The sequence below is a fragment of the Syngnathus floridae genome, chromosome 19 (assembly GCF_059516105.1).
Source record: "Syngnathus floridae isolate MCC-2025c chromosome 19, RoL_Sflo_1.0, whole genome shotgun sequence".
NCBI classification, from domain to species: domain Eukaryota; kingdom Metazoa; phylum Chordata; class Actinopteri; order Syngnathiformes; family Syngnathidae; genus Syngnathus; species Syngnathus floridae.
Genome location: NC_142431.1, coordinates 10085072 through 10102190, shown reverse-complemented (window position 1 = coordinate 10102190; position 17119 = coordinate 10085072). Strand labels below are relative to the sequence as shown.

Below are 17119 nucleotides of genomic sequence, written 5' to 3'. Positions count from 1 at the left end.
TGCCTAGTATTTATACAAAATCATAATTTAAAGGACTTCATTCCTTCATTCACTTTGGAAATTTGGAATTGCAGCACATCAAATTTTGCCTGGGAAGAAAAGTAGATTAAATAAATTTAATAAGTCTTACTACTTCCCATTAAATAAATTAAATACGTCTTACTTGTTCCCACTCCTTTTCAAAACAGTAGTTTAAAACGAGGGCCCTTCACTCAATCTTTAACCCCAACCCCGCACGTTGTGTTGTATCTGTGAATGTTGGTTGTGGCCAAATGATAGTTTTCTTTCATTCGTTTAGGTTCCAAGAAAACTTGATGTAACTCTACTTTTAACTGCCGTTTCAGATAAGCGGGTATTACGTCGCAGTCATGTGCCGTGGATATGACGTAATTGCCCGAACCTCCGCCAAAATTCAAATCTGTTGGCGCGATGGCCGTGAGCCACTGAGCAGCGACGATTATCAACAGAAATATCTTTATTTTCTGCTTGCAACTGGACCGTCTAGAGCGTACACGGTAAGTAACACTCATTGTGTTTAAGGAGATTTACGTTTGTAATAGCAGAAGTGTAGCCGCGTTGCGTTGTACGTGTGAAAATTGGTCGAGGCGAAATGTTAATATTTAATTTCATTCCTTTAGGTTCCACGGTGTTTGTTGGCTGCAAGTTTTCCACTGCAAGAAGAGGCTCGTATCATTGACCAGGAGCGAGCTACAATGGTGAGTAGCCATAACATTTATGTTAAACACTTCCTATTTCATGTCTAACAGTACTTGATTTAACAAATAACCATAAATAAATACAGTGTGGGCACTGAAGTTAACATATGTGATTATACTGCCTAATCTGTCACGGAGTAGATTGTTGCAAAGTAATATAAGATCCAAAGTTGTAATTCAGAATAGTTTTCAAAAGAAGGCCATTAGAATTATATACAAGTCTGATTACCCTTAACATAACAACAAGCTATTAATTAAATCACAAATTCTTCAATTCAAAGATTTGGTAGATTATCAGACAAATAATGTCTAACAGTAATTGATTTAACACATCACGATAAGTAGATTGAGTGTGGGCACTCTCAAGTTAACAGATATGATTATACTGCCTAATCTGTTACAGAGTATGTTGTTGCCAAGTAATGTAGAATAGATCCAAAGTAGTAATCCAGAATAGTTTTGAAGAGGCCATTAGAATAATAAACAAATCTGATTACCTTGAACATAATAACAAGCTAAGTGTTTAATATGTCCTATGAAGTCAAAATTGGGCACCATCATGTGGTGAAATTTGGAATTGCATCACATCCAATTTTGCCTGGGAACAAACAGATTAAATAAATCTTAGTTTTGAATAAGCCACTCCTTCTCAAACAAGTAAACTCTGCCCATTTCGCGCAGTAGATGTTCTGTTAATATCTAGTATTTATACAAAGTCATAATTTAAATTGCTTTCAACCTTCATTCATCGGTTCAACCAACATTACTCGCTCTTATTACCAACTTGTATTGATTTAACTAAGCGTTTAATACTTCCTATCAGGTCTCAAGGCAAGATTTGGCAAAATACAATTTCAGCAAATCCAATTTTGCCAGGGAACAAAAATAGATTAAATAAACTAAATAAGTCTTCTTCCCATTAAATAAATCAGAAAAGTCTGTCTTGTAACCAGTCCTCTTCAAACAAGTAAAGTCTGCCCATTTTGTGCCGTAGAGTTTGTGTCTATGCCTAGTATTTAAACAAAATCATAATTTAAACGACTTCTTTCCTTCATTCACTTTGGAAATTTGGAATTGCAGCAAATCGAATTTTGCCAGGGAACAAAAATAGATCAATTAAACTAAATAAGTCTTCTTCCCATTAAATAAATTAAAAAAGTCTGTCTTGTAACCAGTCCTTTTCAAACAAGTAAAGTCTGCCCATTTTGTGCCGTCGATTTTGTGTTAATGCCTAGTATTTATACAAAATCATAATTTAAAGGACTTCATTCCTTCATTCACTTTGGAAATTTGGAATTGCAGCACATCAAATTTTGCCTGGGAAGAAAAGTAGATTAAATAAATTTAATAAGTGTTACTACTTCCCATTAAATAAATTAAATACGTCTTACTTGTTCCCACTCCTTTACAAAAAAGTAGTTTAAAACGAGGTCCCTTCACTCAACCTTTAACCCTATTTATTCACCTTCTAGGCTAAGTGTTAAAGGCTAAGTGTTAAAGGCTAAGTGTTAAAGGCTAAGTGTTAGAGGCTAAGTGCCAGAGGCTAGGCGCCAGAGGCGAGTTTTTGTGGGCTGAAGTTTTAGTGGGGTTAGTGTGAATACAATCCAAAAGAATACAACAGAATACAATACAATAGAATATAATACATAGATTAAATTCAATAGCTCTTACTACTTCCCATTAAATAAATTAAATACGTCTTACTTGTTCCCAATCCTTTTCAAAAAAGTAGTTTAAAACGAGGGCCCTTCACTCAACCTTTAACCTCAACCCCGCACGTCACATTGTGTTGTATCTGTGAATGTTGGTTGTGGCCAAATGATAGTTTTCTTTCATTCGTTTAGGTTCCACGGTGTTTGTTGGCTATGTTTTCCACTGTCAGAAGGATGACAATACAAAGTACAACGCTTGGACGTGGGCGAAGACGTCACCGGTGAGTCCTTCCTTCCTATTTATTTACCTTCTAGATGCTAGAGGCTAAGTGTTAGAGGCTAAGTGTTAAACACAATACGAACAACACAACGATACTGCACTGAACAACACGATACCGCACTGAGAAACACGATACCGCACTGAACAACACGATACCGCACTGAACAACACCATGCCGCACTGAACACCATGCCACACTGAACAACACCATCCCGCACTGAACAACACCATGCCGCACTAAACAACACCATGCCGCACTGAACAACACCATGCCTCACTGAACGACACCATGCCGCACTGAAAGACACCATGCCGCACTGAACGACACCATGCCGCACTGAAAGACACCATCCCGCACTGAACACCATGCCGCACTGAACAACACCATCCTGCACTGAACAACACCATCCCGCACTGAACAACACCATGCCGCACTGAACAACATTATGCCGCACTGAACATTATGCCGCACTGAACAACACCATGCCGCACTGAACAACACCATGCCGCACTGAACAACATTATGCCGCACTGAACAACACCATGCCGCACTGAACAACACCATGCCGCACTGAACAACACCATGCCGCACTGAACAACATTATGCCGCACTGAACAACACCATGCCGCACTGAACAACACCATCCTGCACTGAACAACACCATTCCGCATTGAACACCATGCCGCACTGAACAACACCATCCCGCACTGAACAACACCATCCCGCACTGAACAACACCATGCCGCACTGAACAACATTATGCCGCACTGAACAACATTATGCCGCACTGAAAAACACCATGCCGCACTGAACAACACCATGCCGCACTGAACAACACCATGCCGCACTGAACAACATTATAACGCACTGAACAACACCATCCCGCACTGAACAACACCATGCCGCACTAAACAACATTATGCCGCACTGAACAACATTATGCCGAAATGAACAACACCATGCCGCACTGAACAACACCATGCCGCACTGAACAACACCATCCTGCACTGAACAACACCATCCCGCACTGAACAACACCATGCCGCACTGAACAACACCATGCCGCGCTGAACAACACCATGCCGCAATGAACAACACCATCCCGCACTGAACAACACCATCCCGCACTGAACAACATTATGCCGCACTGAACAACATTATGCCGCACTGAACAACATTATGCCGCACTGAACAACACCATGCCGCACTGAACAACACCATGCCGCACTGAACAACACCATGCCGCACTGAACAACACCATGCCGCACTGAACAACACGATCCCGCATTGAACAACACCATGCCGCACTGAACAACACCATCCTGCACTGAACAACACCATCCCGCACTGAACAACACCATGCCGCACTGAACAACATTATGACGCACTGAACAACATTATGCCGCACTGAACAACACCATGCCGCACTGAACAACACCATGCCGCACTGAACAACACCATGCCGCAATGAACAACACCATCCCGCACTGAACAACACCATGCCGCACTGAGCAACACCATGCCGCACTGAACAACACCATCCTGCACTGAACAACACCATGCCGCACTGAACAACACCATTCCGCACTGAACAACACCATGCCGCACTGAACAACATTACGCTGCACTGAACAACACCATGCCGCACTGAACAACACCATGCCGCACTGAACAACACCATGCCGCATTGAACAACACCATGCCGCATTGAACAACACCATGCCGCACTGAACAACACCATCCTGCACTGAACAACACCATGCCGCATTGAACAACACCATGCCGCACTGAACAACACCATCCTGCACTGAACAACACCATCCCGCACTGAACAACACCATCCCGCATTGAACAACACCATCCTGCACTGAACAACACCATGCCGCACTGAACAACACCATGCCGCACTGAACAACACCATGCCGCACTGAACAACACCATGCCGCACTGAACAACACCATCCTGCACTGAACAACACCATCCCGCACTGAACAACACCATGCCGCATTGAACAACACCATCCTGCACTGAACAACACCACCCCGCACTGAACAACACCACCCCGCATTGAACACCATCCCGCACTGAACAACACCATGCCGCACTGAACAACACCATTCCGCACTGAACAACACCATGCCGCACTGAACAACACCATGCCGCACTGAACAACACCATGCCGCACTGAACAACACCATGCCGCACTGAACAACATTATGCCGCACTGAACAACACCATGCCGCACTGAACAACACCATCCCGCACTGAACAACACCATGCCGCATTGAACAACACCATGCCGCACTGAACAACACCATCCTGCACTGAACAACACCATCCCGCACTAAACAACACCATGCCGCACTGAACAACATTATGGCGCACTGGACAACATTATGCCGCACTGGACAACACCATGCCGCACTGAACAACACCATGCCGCACTGAACAACACCATGCCGCACTGAACAACATTATGCCGCACTGAACAACACCATGCCGCACTGAACAACACCATGCCGCACTGAACAACACGATCCCGCATTGAACAACACCATGCTGCACTGAACAACACCATGCCGCACTGAACAACACCATGCCGCACTGAACAACACCATTCCGCACTGAACAACACCATGCCGCACTGAACAACACCATCCTGCACTGAACAACACCATCCCGCACTGAACAACACCATGCCGCATTAAACAACACCATGCCGCACTGAACAACACCATCCTGCACTGAACAACACCATGCCGCACTGAACAACACCATGCCGCACTGAACAACACCATGCCGCACTGAACAACATTATGCCGCACTGAACAACATTATGCCGCACTAAACAACATTATGTCGCACTGAACAACACCATGCCGCACTGAACAACACCATGCTGCACTGAACAACATTATGCCGCACTGAACAACACGATCCCGCATTGAACAACACCATCCCGCAGTGAACAACACCATGCCGCATTGAACAACACCATGCCGCACTGAACAACACCATGCTGCACTGAACAACATTATGCTGCACTGAACAACACGATCCTGCATTGAACAACACCATGCCGCACTGAACAACACCATCCTGCACTGAACAACACCATGCCGCACTGAACAACACCATGCCGCACTGAACAACATTATGCCGCACTGAAAAACACCATGCCGCACTGAACAACACCATCCCGCACTGAACAACACCATGCCGCATTGAACAACACCATGCCGCACTGAACAACACCATGCTGCACTGAACAACATTATGCTGCACTGAACAACACGATCCTGCATTGAACAACACCATGCCGCACTGAACAACACCATCCTGCACTGAACAACACCATCCTGCACTGAACAACACCACCCCGCACTGAACAACATGATCCCGCATTGAACAACACCATCCCGCACTGAACAACACCATGCCGCACTGAACAACACCATTCCGCACTGAACAACACCATGCCGCACTGAACAACACCATGCCGCATTGAACAACACCATCCTGCACTGAACAACACCATCCTGCACTGAACAACACCATGCCGCACTGAACAACACCATGCCGCACTGAACAACATTATGCCGCACTGAAAAACACCATGCCGCACTGAACAACACCATCCCGCACTGAACAACACCATGCCGCATTGAACAACACCATGCCGCACTGAACAACACCATGCCGCACTGAACAACACCATTCCGCACTGAACAACACGATCCTGCATTGAACAACACCATGCCGCACTGAACAACACCATCCTGCACTGAACAACACCTTTCCACACTGAACAACACCATGCCGCACTGAACAACATTATGCCGCACTGAACAACACCATGCCGCACTGAACAACACCATGCCGCACTGAACAACACCATGCCGCACTGAACAACACCATGCCGCAATGAACAACATCATCCCGCACTGAACAACACCATGCCGCATTGAACAACACCATGCCGCACTGAACAACACCATCCCGCACTGAACAACACCACCCCGCACTGAACAACACGATCCCGCATTGAACAACACCATCCCGGACTGAACAACACCATGCCGCACTGAACAACACCATTCCGCACTGAACAACACCATGCCGCACTGAACAACACCATGCCGCACTGAACAACACCATGCCACACTGAACAACACCATGCCGCACTGAACAACATTATGCCGCACTGAACAACACCATGCCGCACTGAACAACACCATCCCGCACTGAACAACACCATGCCGCATTGAACAACACCATGCCGCACTGAACAACACCATCCTGCACTGAACAACACCATCCCGCACTGAACAACACCATGCCGCACTGAACAACATTATGGCGCACTGAACAACATTATGCCGCACTGAACAACACCATGCCGCACTGAACAACACCATGCCGCACTGAACAACACCATGCCGCACTGAACAACATTATGCCGCACTGAACAACATTATGCCGCACTGAACAACACCATGCCGCACTGAACAACACCATGCCGCACTGAACAACACCATGCCGCACTGAACAACACGACGTCGCACTGAACAACACGACGCCGCACAGAACAACACGACGCCGCACAGAATAACACAATACCGCACAGAACAACACAATACCGCACAAACAGTTTTAGATAATATTACGTCGCAGTCATGTGACGCGGACATGACGTCAATAGGCGGAACTCACGGCAAAATTATAATCCGTGGGCGTGGCTTGCAACAGGAAGTAGGAAAGCGGCAGTTCTGGCAAACAAGACACAGCGGTTAGTAACACGATGACTAACAAGGCAAATATTTTTGTTTTCAGCTTGCAACTTGACCGTCTAGAGCGTACAAGGTAATTACAACTGTTTTTTTTTAGCCCTGAAAAGCGAGGGAGTGTGGCGTTTGGGAGGAATGTCAAACTCGGCGTCTGCTTCCAGCCACAGACGCCAAATTTCGACGATTATTTCGACTGGTCAACGGTTGTAAATTATTGCGTTGACTAAAAACTTTATTTAACTCTACTCTTAACTTTGCCGTTTCAGATATGCGGGTATTACACCGCGGAAATGACGTCAATAGGCTGAACTCTCGCCAAAATTCAAATCTGTGGGCGCAATGGCCTTGAGCGAGACACCGGATACAAACGCGACGATTATCAACAGAAATATCTTTATTTTCCGCTTGCAAGTGGACCGTCTAGAGCGTACACGGTAAGTACAACTCATTGTGTTTAAAAAGATTTACGTTTGTGTAGTTTGCGTTGCGTTGTATCTGTGAATGTTGGTTGAGGCTAAATGTTAATGTTTAATTTCATTCCTTTAGGTTCCACGGTGTTTGTTGGCTGTATGTTTTCCACTGCAAGAAGAGGCTCGTATCATTGACCAGCAGGAGCTACAATGGTGAGTACCCCTTTCGTCTTCCATTTATGTTAAACACTTCCTATTTCATGTCTAACAGTACTCGATTTAACAAATAACCATAAATAAATACAGTGTGGGCAGTCACGTTAACATATGTGATTATCCTGCCTAATATGTTTATCACAAATATGTCACTAATCACTAATATGTTTATTTGTTTATCACAACACCTTTGGACCTTCAGCAATCGATTATTTCCCTTCATCTACATAGAGACAGAACGATGGTGTCTTAAACATCTCATTCATTTCACCAAATAACTTCACGCAGGTGGATAACGGCCGTCTCGGTCACGCTATGTTGCGTGATGCAGTTTTGAAGAACCAAATGCATTTATTCAATGAATAAGTCAAGCTAGTTCTATGTTTATGATGTTGTAAGTTACGGTACCGATTGAAGTTGAGTTCGAAGCCAGTGGAAAACAGCGCTGCGTTTGTGCTCTCCAGGTACAAATGTTGTGATCTCTGACTGACGACCGGGCGAGACTCGAGTAAGAGATGTCCAAACGAGCTCCGGCAGGGCGGGCCAAGGCGGAGCGAACGGACGCCCTTCAGGCCGCCAATGACGAGCTGAGAACCAAACTGATGGACGTCCAGTTAGAACTTCAGCAGGAGAAGAACAAGGTGAAAACCTCAACAGACAGACACTGCCTGCCTCCCTGCCTGCCTCCCTGCCTGCCTCCCTGCCTGCCTCCCTCCCTCCCAGTTTTCCCGATGTAGATTAGACATGCGTGTGCCATGACTGTGTCAGCCTACATCAACAAATGCACCGAGGACGTCAGCACCACTAAGAATATCATCACCCGGGGCAACCAACGACCCTGGATGACTGAGGAGGTACGTCAAACGCTACGAGCGCGGAACTCTGCCTTCAAGTCTGGCGACAAGGAGACACTGAGGACAGCGAGAGCCAACTTGAACCGTGCCATCAGGATAGCGAAGCGAGACCGCAGTCGAAAATTTCAGGATCGTTTCCACGACGTCAAAAACATCAGGAGTATGTGGCAAGGCATACGGGCGATTACAGACTACAACTCACCCTCCCCCCCCCCGGTGGGTGTAGTTGATGCTGACTTTCTAAATGGTCTAAATAACTTCTTTGGGAGGTTCGAGGCACTAAACGGCACTCCAGCAGTTAAAACTGTCCCCCATCAGGAAGAGGAGGTACTCTGCCTTGACTCCGCCGATGTGTTGAAGACCCTGAGGAGAGTCAACCCCTGTAAGGCCCCTGGCCCCGACAACATTCCTGGGCGTGTGTTCAGGGAATGTGCAAGTCATCTGGCTGGGGTCATCACAGACATTTTTAACACCTCGCTGGGCCAAGCCACAGTGCCGGCGTGCTTTAAGACTGCCTCCATCATTCCGGTGCCGAAGAAACCTCAAATCACCTCATTTAATGATTACCGGCCTGTTGCACTGACTCCGGTTATGATGAAGTGCTTCGAAAGGCTGCTTAAAGGTCACATCGTTTCCAGACTCCCCCTATTATTTGACCCGTTCCAGTTTGCGACCGGCAAAACCGCTCCACTCAGGACGCCATCTCCTCCGTTCTTCACCTGAGCCTGGCTCACCTGGAGGAGAAGAACACCCATGTGCGGAGGCTGTTCCTGGACTTCAGCTCAGCGTTTAACACCATCATCCCACAGCATCTGGTAGGAAAATTGGAACACCTGGGCTTCAACACCCCCCTTCGCAACTGGCTGCTAGACTTCCTCACCAACAGACCTCAGTCAGTCCGGGTCGGACAGAACACCTCTGATGTCATCACCCTCAGCACAGGCTCCCTTCAGGGCTGCGTCCTGAGCCCCCTGCTGTGCACCCTGATGACACACGACTGCGTCCTCAGGTTCACCACCAATCACATCGTGAAGTCAGCAGACGACACAACGGTGGTGGGGCTCATCAGAGACAACAACGACCTGGACTACAGAGAGGAGGTGGAGCAGCTGGTGGGCTGGTGCAGAGAAAACAGCCTGATCCTGAATGAGGAGAAGATGAAGGAGATCATCGTCGACTTCAGGAAAAAACAGCCTCACCACGCTCCACTGATCATCAACAGCTCAGCTGTGGAGGTGGTCAGCACCACCAAATTCCTGGGGGTCCACATCACAGAAGACCTCACCTGGACTATGAACACTACGGCACTGGTCAAGAGGGCACAGAAGCGCTTGTACTTCCTGCGGAGGATGAGGAGAGCCCACCTGCCCCCACCCATCATGAGGACGTTCTACAGGAGCACCATAGAGAGCATTCTGACAAGCTGTCTCTCTGTGTGGTGTGGAGGCTGCACCGCCTCCGATTGGAAGAACGTGAGGAGAGTGGTGAGGACAGCAGAGAGGATCATAGGGGCTCCTCTTCCCTCCATTCAGGACATTTCATCTCAGCGCTGCATGTCCCGTGCCCGTAACATCATCAATGACCCATCACACCCCCACCATGGACTGTTCTCCCTGCTGCCCTCTGGGAAGAGGTTTGCAGCATCCGCTGCAGGTCCACCAGGTTCTGCAACAGCTTTTTCCCTGCTGTCATCAGACTGTTGAACACTAGAACTGTTGAGCTCTAAACTGAACTCTGCATCACACATTCACAGAACTGTACTTTATGACACTACGGACCTCTATCTTGCACTATCTCGCACTACCAACTTTACTGAACTTGTATAAACCCTTTAAATAGAAGTTTAATACATGGTTTAGCATTCCTCTGCACACTCTTGAATACTGTTTTGCCTACTTGCACTATTGCATAATTATCACTGCTGCACTTTATACTTATTTTTAATATATATATATATATATATATATATAGTATATATGTATATATATATATTTTCATAGGATATGTTACTTCTATTCAACTGCAATATCACTACTTTGTTGTAAGACGTATGCAACGGAATTTCGTTTTGTATGCACCATGTGCAGACAAGATGACAATAAAGTTTGTCTAAGTCTAAGTCATGTCAGGTCAGCTGTCTGGAGAGAGAGAGAAGTCAGGACCTGCGGGCGGAGCACCACCGTGCCACCGCCGCCATGACGGAACTCAAAAGCAAACTCCATGAGGAGAAGCAGAAAGAGTTAGCCATTACCAGGGAGACATTACTGCGGCAGCATGAAATGGAGCTGATGAGAGTGATCAAAATCAAAGATGGAGAGATCCAGCGACTGAATGCCTTGGTCCTCAGCCTGAGGGACGGCTCCATGGACAAGGTGATCCGCTCTATCCGTGTCTGACTATCCGCACGCCACGTCGGGCTTCGATGCGGCCGCTACCGTATTGTGTAGCTTGTCCCCAGTAAGCGTCGCGGCGCTCCGTTGCGGTCTCAACGGCCCGGTGTGGCGCAATGTCTGCTCAGGTGAGGAGGGGGGGCGCTTTGCTGGCGGAGGTGGAGGAGACGCGGCGGTGTCGGGAGACCGAGCGGTGTCGCCTCCACCAGGAGCGCGGAAGAAGCCCTGGCAGCGGCCCAGCAGGCCTGGCAGTCCCGAGCGGCCGAGCTCCGATCGGCTCATCACCAGCATCGGGAGGAGCTGAGCCGAACCAAGAGAGACTGCGAGAGGGAGATCCGCCGACTGGTAGGACTGATCAGATGCGCGGTGCGTGGCTATGTTCCCAATTTCGTTGTATACCTGCAGTGCAATGACACCTAAGGCATTCTATTCTATTCTATTTCACAAGAAGAAAATGTCCGGTTGCTCGCTTCGCTTTTGTCACAGCAAAGGTGTTCTAGTCGATTCAAGAAAAAAATTGGCCGGTTGCTCTCTTTGTTTTTGTCACAATTCTGGCAAATGAGTTTGCCCGCCTGCCTGAGCGCTCCCCGTTTGTACATCCAGACGGATGAGATCAAGCTGAAAGACAGAGCGGTTAGTGTTTTGGATGAAGCCCTGGGGCCGGCCACGTCCACCGCCTTCAGCTGCAGACTCAGGCTGCCGAGCAGCAGATCGCTGCCCTGAGGGATTCCCAAAGGGCGGGCCTAAACTACCCTGGAAGTGGGGTCAACGCCGCTACTAGCAATCCTCTTCATTGCGTAAGCCACCTCATCACACACTTGCAGTACGCATGACTTAGTTCGTTGCTGGAGGAAGGTAGCACAAAAACAGTTTTGAACTTTGAACGAGTGCTTGTGTGTGTGTGTTGCGGGGCGTTTTCAGTCTCAGGAGGATCGGGACACGCGACGGTTTCATCTGAAAATCGCTGAGCTCAGCGCAGTCATCAGGAAACTGGAGGATCGAAACGCCCTGCTTTCTGAAGAGCGCAATGAACTGGTAATTTATTGACGGCACGCTTGAAGGTTTGCGCTACGTTTGATGCGCGCCATCCAGCGAGGCACCCATTGCGCTTGCTTATTAGTTGAGCGGCGCGGCGAGTCGGTTGCCTGGTAGATGTCTTTTATTGGGAGCCAAAGCCACGATTCCGTTCAAACCGATGCAAAAGGAATGGATACGTTCTGGCCCGCGTGTTGTGCGTCTTTCACATCCCGCACTTCATGCTTGCAGCTAAAGCGACTGAGAGAAACAGAAAGCCAGTTTCTGCCACTCCTGTACAAAAACAAACGCCTGAGCAGGAAGAATGAAGAACTCTCGCTGGTGCTGTGTCGCCTTGAAAACAAAGTGCGCTTTGTCACCCAGGAGAACGAGGAGATGGCAAGCTTGGTAAGTCGACGCGGACAACGGCGGCGTGCCAACAGAGTCCACTGCATTTGTGTTCCACAGAGAAGGCCTAGTTCGCTCAATGACCTGGACCGCGGTTGCGGCCAGCAGGACGGTGAAATGGAGTTCCTTCAAGTTGTGGAGCAGCGGCACATCATCGACGACTTGTCCAAGGTCTTCAGGCAGGCGACTCGGTGCACGTACGGCAGCGCCGCGCTCGCTCGCTGTCGCCAGGAAACCTTTTCCGTCCAAAGCTTGGCCGGCGGCCGCCATCCAAAAAATTGGCCCCTTAAATTCCGACCTTTCAAGCAGGAGCATTGTGCGCACGCGTTTGAACACGCTTTAGACTTGTTTTGCCGTTTTCAGCAGCTCAAAGCTCCCGTTTTGTCAGCGCCTTTGCCACTCGCTGTGCGCTGAAAACGACGGACTTGCCCGGCTGCTCAGCCCGTCAACCATGAGCCGCGAGCGCGACGTCATTGTCCGTAGGCAGCTAGTGGCAAAATGCACCCTGTTAGAGTTGCGCTCGCTCCAACTTATTTTGCAAGAACCACACGGGAGACAAGTAAGTTCTTTTGGACACCTGCAGGTGGAGAGTCCATCCGTTGTACGAATGAAGTCTGACTCTCGGCTCCTGCACGAGCATTTTAATTAAGAGAAACAGGGTGGGTGTAAGAGTGGATTGAATAGAGGAAGCCCTTGACCTCTAGTCAAAACATAGCAAGGGGTGTTTTACGACTTTGTGTAGGAAGGGATAAGCGATAGGGATAAATAAGGGATAAATAATATTATTTATTACAGGTCGCAGTCAAAGTCAAAGCAACACAATGATACGATAAAGATAATCTGGAAAACCCTGACACACCCTGTAGTTGTCACTTTTGGAAAAGACGAGCGTCCCTCCAATCATCGCCGGTGACGTGTTTTTCAGGCTCTGGAGACAGGAGCTCATGTCAGAAATGTCATTGTGAGTCGCGTTTGTTTCTGCGCCGGAGCCGTTCGTTCCCTTTGCATCCAAAGAATCTCAAAGGCGGATTATTTGTGTCGACAGGAGAGAGATTTGCTGCTACGATACCGACGTCGAGAATCTCTGAGGAGGAACAAAGCGTGAGGTCCTGCAAGGTGAGTCTGTTTGTTTGCGGCTGCTTGGTGTTGCGCAAGATGAAATGGCCTTTTTCTCGCTATCGTTCCTCTCGTCGATTCATCGTGAGGTGTCGCTTCAGTTTGTTCAGAGAGATGTTTGCTTCCGCGCCCGCAGGTCATCGAAACATTTTACGGCTACGACGAAGACGTGTTGGTGGACTCGGACGGATCGTCCTTGTCTTTTCACACCGACAGAACCCCCGACACGGAACCCGAAGAGGTAGCCCGCCATTTCTGCCAGCGTATTGGCACCAAACATTCCTCTTCAGCCTGGAATCGGACTCGTCTTTGCGTCGCGGGTGCTTTGTCGCCGGTCTGACTGATTCTGGTACTAGTGCTGTGTTGCATTGGTGTGTGCATGAAGAGGCGGAGCTTCGCTACCGCCAGCTGACGCAAGAATATCAAGCGCTGCAACGAGCCTACGCTCTGCTAGCCCAGACCAGCGAAAGGGGACTACGACGCCGAGAACGAGATCAAGGTGGCGCCCCTTCCCGCAACCCCCGGCCGGGTCGCAGCCTCCCCGTTCTCACCCAGCCTCGGGTGTTCTCTGGTCTGAAAGGAGGAGGAGGAGCCTCCCTCCTCCTCCTTTCAGACCAGAGAAAAGCTGATGGTAGAAATGGGTCACTATCAAAGCAGAGTAGCAGATCTGGAGTCAGCGCTGAAGCAACAAGGACAGGTAAGCTCATCAATGAGCACACCTTTTTCTCAGACAAAATAGCTACATTCTTCAGTCACTCATCCGTCTGGCATTACTGGACCAACCCCCCCCCCCCCCCCCCCGAACGTGGCTGGGAAAATGCGGAGAAAAGCAAATGTCATTTTCCAGTCAACCAAAGAATTTGTGGATGAAAATGACACAACATTCCAAAGCTGTCCACGCGTTTGTCTCTTCTAGAATGTCAAGTGGGTGGAGGAGAAGCAGCTGCTGCGTCAGAGCAATCAGCAGTTGGCCGAAAAGGTGACGGAAAGAAAGGCGCTGGGCGGAGTCGCTTGGCGTCACACCTGTCGGGAAGCCCCGCAGATGAGGTCTGACTGTCTTTTCAGGTCAGGCGGATGGAGGCGGAAGAAGCGCGTCTGAAAGAGCACATCCAGGATATCCGAGACCAAAACGAACTGCTTGAGTTCCGCATCCTGGAGCTGGAGGTGGGAAGACTCGCACAAGCGTGTTGAGGCCAGAGATGTGACGGACGGACGGACGGACGGACGGATGCATGCCTCTGCCTTTCAGGAGAGGGAGTGGCGCTCCCCCGTCTTGAAGTTTCTGCAAGTCCGTTTCCCAGACGGCCTCAGCCCTTTGCAGATCTACTGCGAGGCCGAGGGCGTGAGCGTACGTAAGGCGTCCCTCGCAACCCTAACCTTAACCCGAGGTCCCAGAACACCTTACATTGCTCCTTGCGCCTTTCCCCCGGACATCGTCATCAGTGATCTGATGAAGAAGCTGGACATCCTGGGCTATAACGCCGTAAGTGTATGTCGAACTCCTTATGTTCGCACTCCACGAGACTCGGCGGCTCAAATGTGACTTTTGGAAGGCTTTGCGCTGAAAGAAGCTTGTTGACGCTGTGCCTTTGGGCTCTTGCAGAATCTCACCAACGAGGAGCAGGTGGTCGTGATTCACGCCAGGACCCTTCTCACCCTAGCCGAGAAGGTAACGCGCACGTCCACGCACGCTCTCGCATTCTGCTTATGTGACAGCAGCCTTTCCTCAGTGGTTAGAATACATCAAAGTGACCAAGTCAGCACTTCAACAGAAGATGTTGGACATTGAAAGTGAGAAGGTAGACAGACACGCGACATCAGCCAAGGGGAACTCCGGCAATGTGCCCCAACAATTCTGACCTTGAGCTGTGCTAGGATATGTTCTGCAAGCAGAAGGGCTACCTGGATGAAGAGTTGGACTTCAGGAAGTGTTCCATGGACCAGGCTCATAAGGTAAGCCGCCCTCAAATCTCCCGCCGGACCACTGATGGACGAGGATTGCGGCCCAGAGGATCCTGGAGCTGGAGGCCATGTTGTACGAGGCGCTACCGCAGCGGGACTGCCCCGCCACGGACGGCGAAAAAGCCAGCCACGCTGGCGTGAATGACGTGCTGACGGCGGATCAGAGAGAAGAGCTTAGGAGCGCCGTGGACCAATGGAAGCGAGCCCTGATGTGCGAGTTGAGGGAGCGCGACGCTTGCATCCTCCAAGAGAGAATGGATCTGCTGCACAGCGCGCAACAGGTAAGGGCCCAAAGCCAGCCCGGCACTTACTTGCACGCTTACTGGCTTTTGAATGCCACTTTCCATTTGTCCGTCCTAGAGGAACAAAGAGCTGAAAGAATTCATCGAAGCTCAGAAGAGACAAATCAAACAATTGGAGGAGAAGTTTCTGTTTCTCTTTCTATTCTTCTCCTTGGCCTTCATTCTGTGGCCCTAACACCAGCTGGTGAGTGAGCTCCAGCGGCACCGCACTCGACACCTCCGATACACTGCCAGCCGGTCTCAGACGTTGGCAGACGCTCCGATGCCAACGTATACCCCCCGCCACGGTGACAGAGGCACCGCGTCACACCGGCGCTCATCCAATCAGAAGGCAGGAAAAGCAAATTCACATGCAGGGCACTTTTGAACCAGAAGAGAGCGCCACAAAAAACGGTTGTTGCCCCAAACGCGCACTAAAAAGGGTCAGAATAACAAGAGTCCCACTGGCCAGCCGGGGCCACCCGTCCAGCTGTTTCTTCAGGGGGGAAAAAAATTGGAGTCACCGGTGAGTACATTTTGCATTTAGCTCTGCTTTTCTGCTTCTGTCTTCAAGTGTGTGGCATCCTGCGATCAAAGAGTCAGCCAACCCCAAAGCGGTTGACCTCAACGTCCCACCACCATGCCTACCAGAGCAGGTGACGTGATGCTTTGGACATCCTTCCGTCTCAGATGCCCAAAAGTACTCTTTGCCACATCTGCGGCAATACGGTGTCTTTTCAAAGGTGCAAATAAATCCAGCGTGGGCGGAACACGCACGTCTTCGGTTTTTCCCGCTTTGTTTGTGTGACAGCTGTTGTGAAAATTTTATACAAATAAAGTTGTATAGTACAGGTTTGGCCAAGCCGCAACTCCCGAACCGCATGCGGCTCTTTTATGTTCATATCAACATTTGTGTGTGTGTGTGTGGGGGGGGGGGGGGGGGGGTGCGTGTTGGCTTCACTTGAGTTCAATTTGGTATTTTGGTCAAAAGCGCATGTGGTGAAATTCCACAAAGTAGGATGGGCAAACACA

General features: G+C 49.1%; 1 long non-coding RNA gene across 1 annotated transcript; it reads left to right on the top strand.

Annotated features, from left to right (window-relative positions):
- The first annotated feature begins 349 nt into the window (after positions 1-349).
- On the top strand, positions 350-2642 carry LOC148382075 (uncharacterized). The gene is made up of 3 exons (XR_015854257.1): positions 350-515; positions 639-716; positions 2561-2642. It is a non-coding gene; the product is annotated as an uncharacterized LOC148382075 (long non-coding RNA).
- The last annotated feature ends 14477 nt before the right edge of the window (positions 2643-17119 follow it).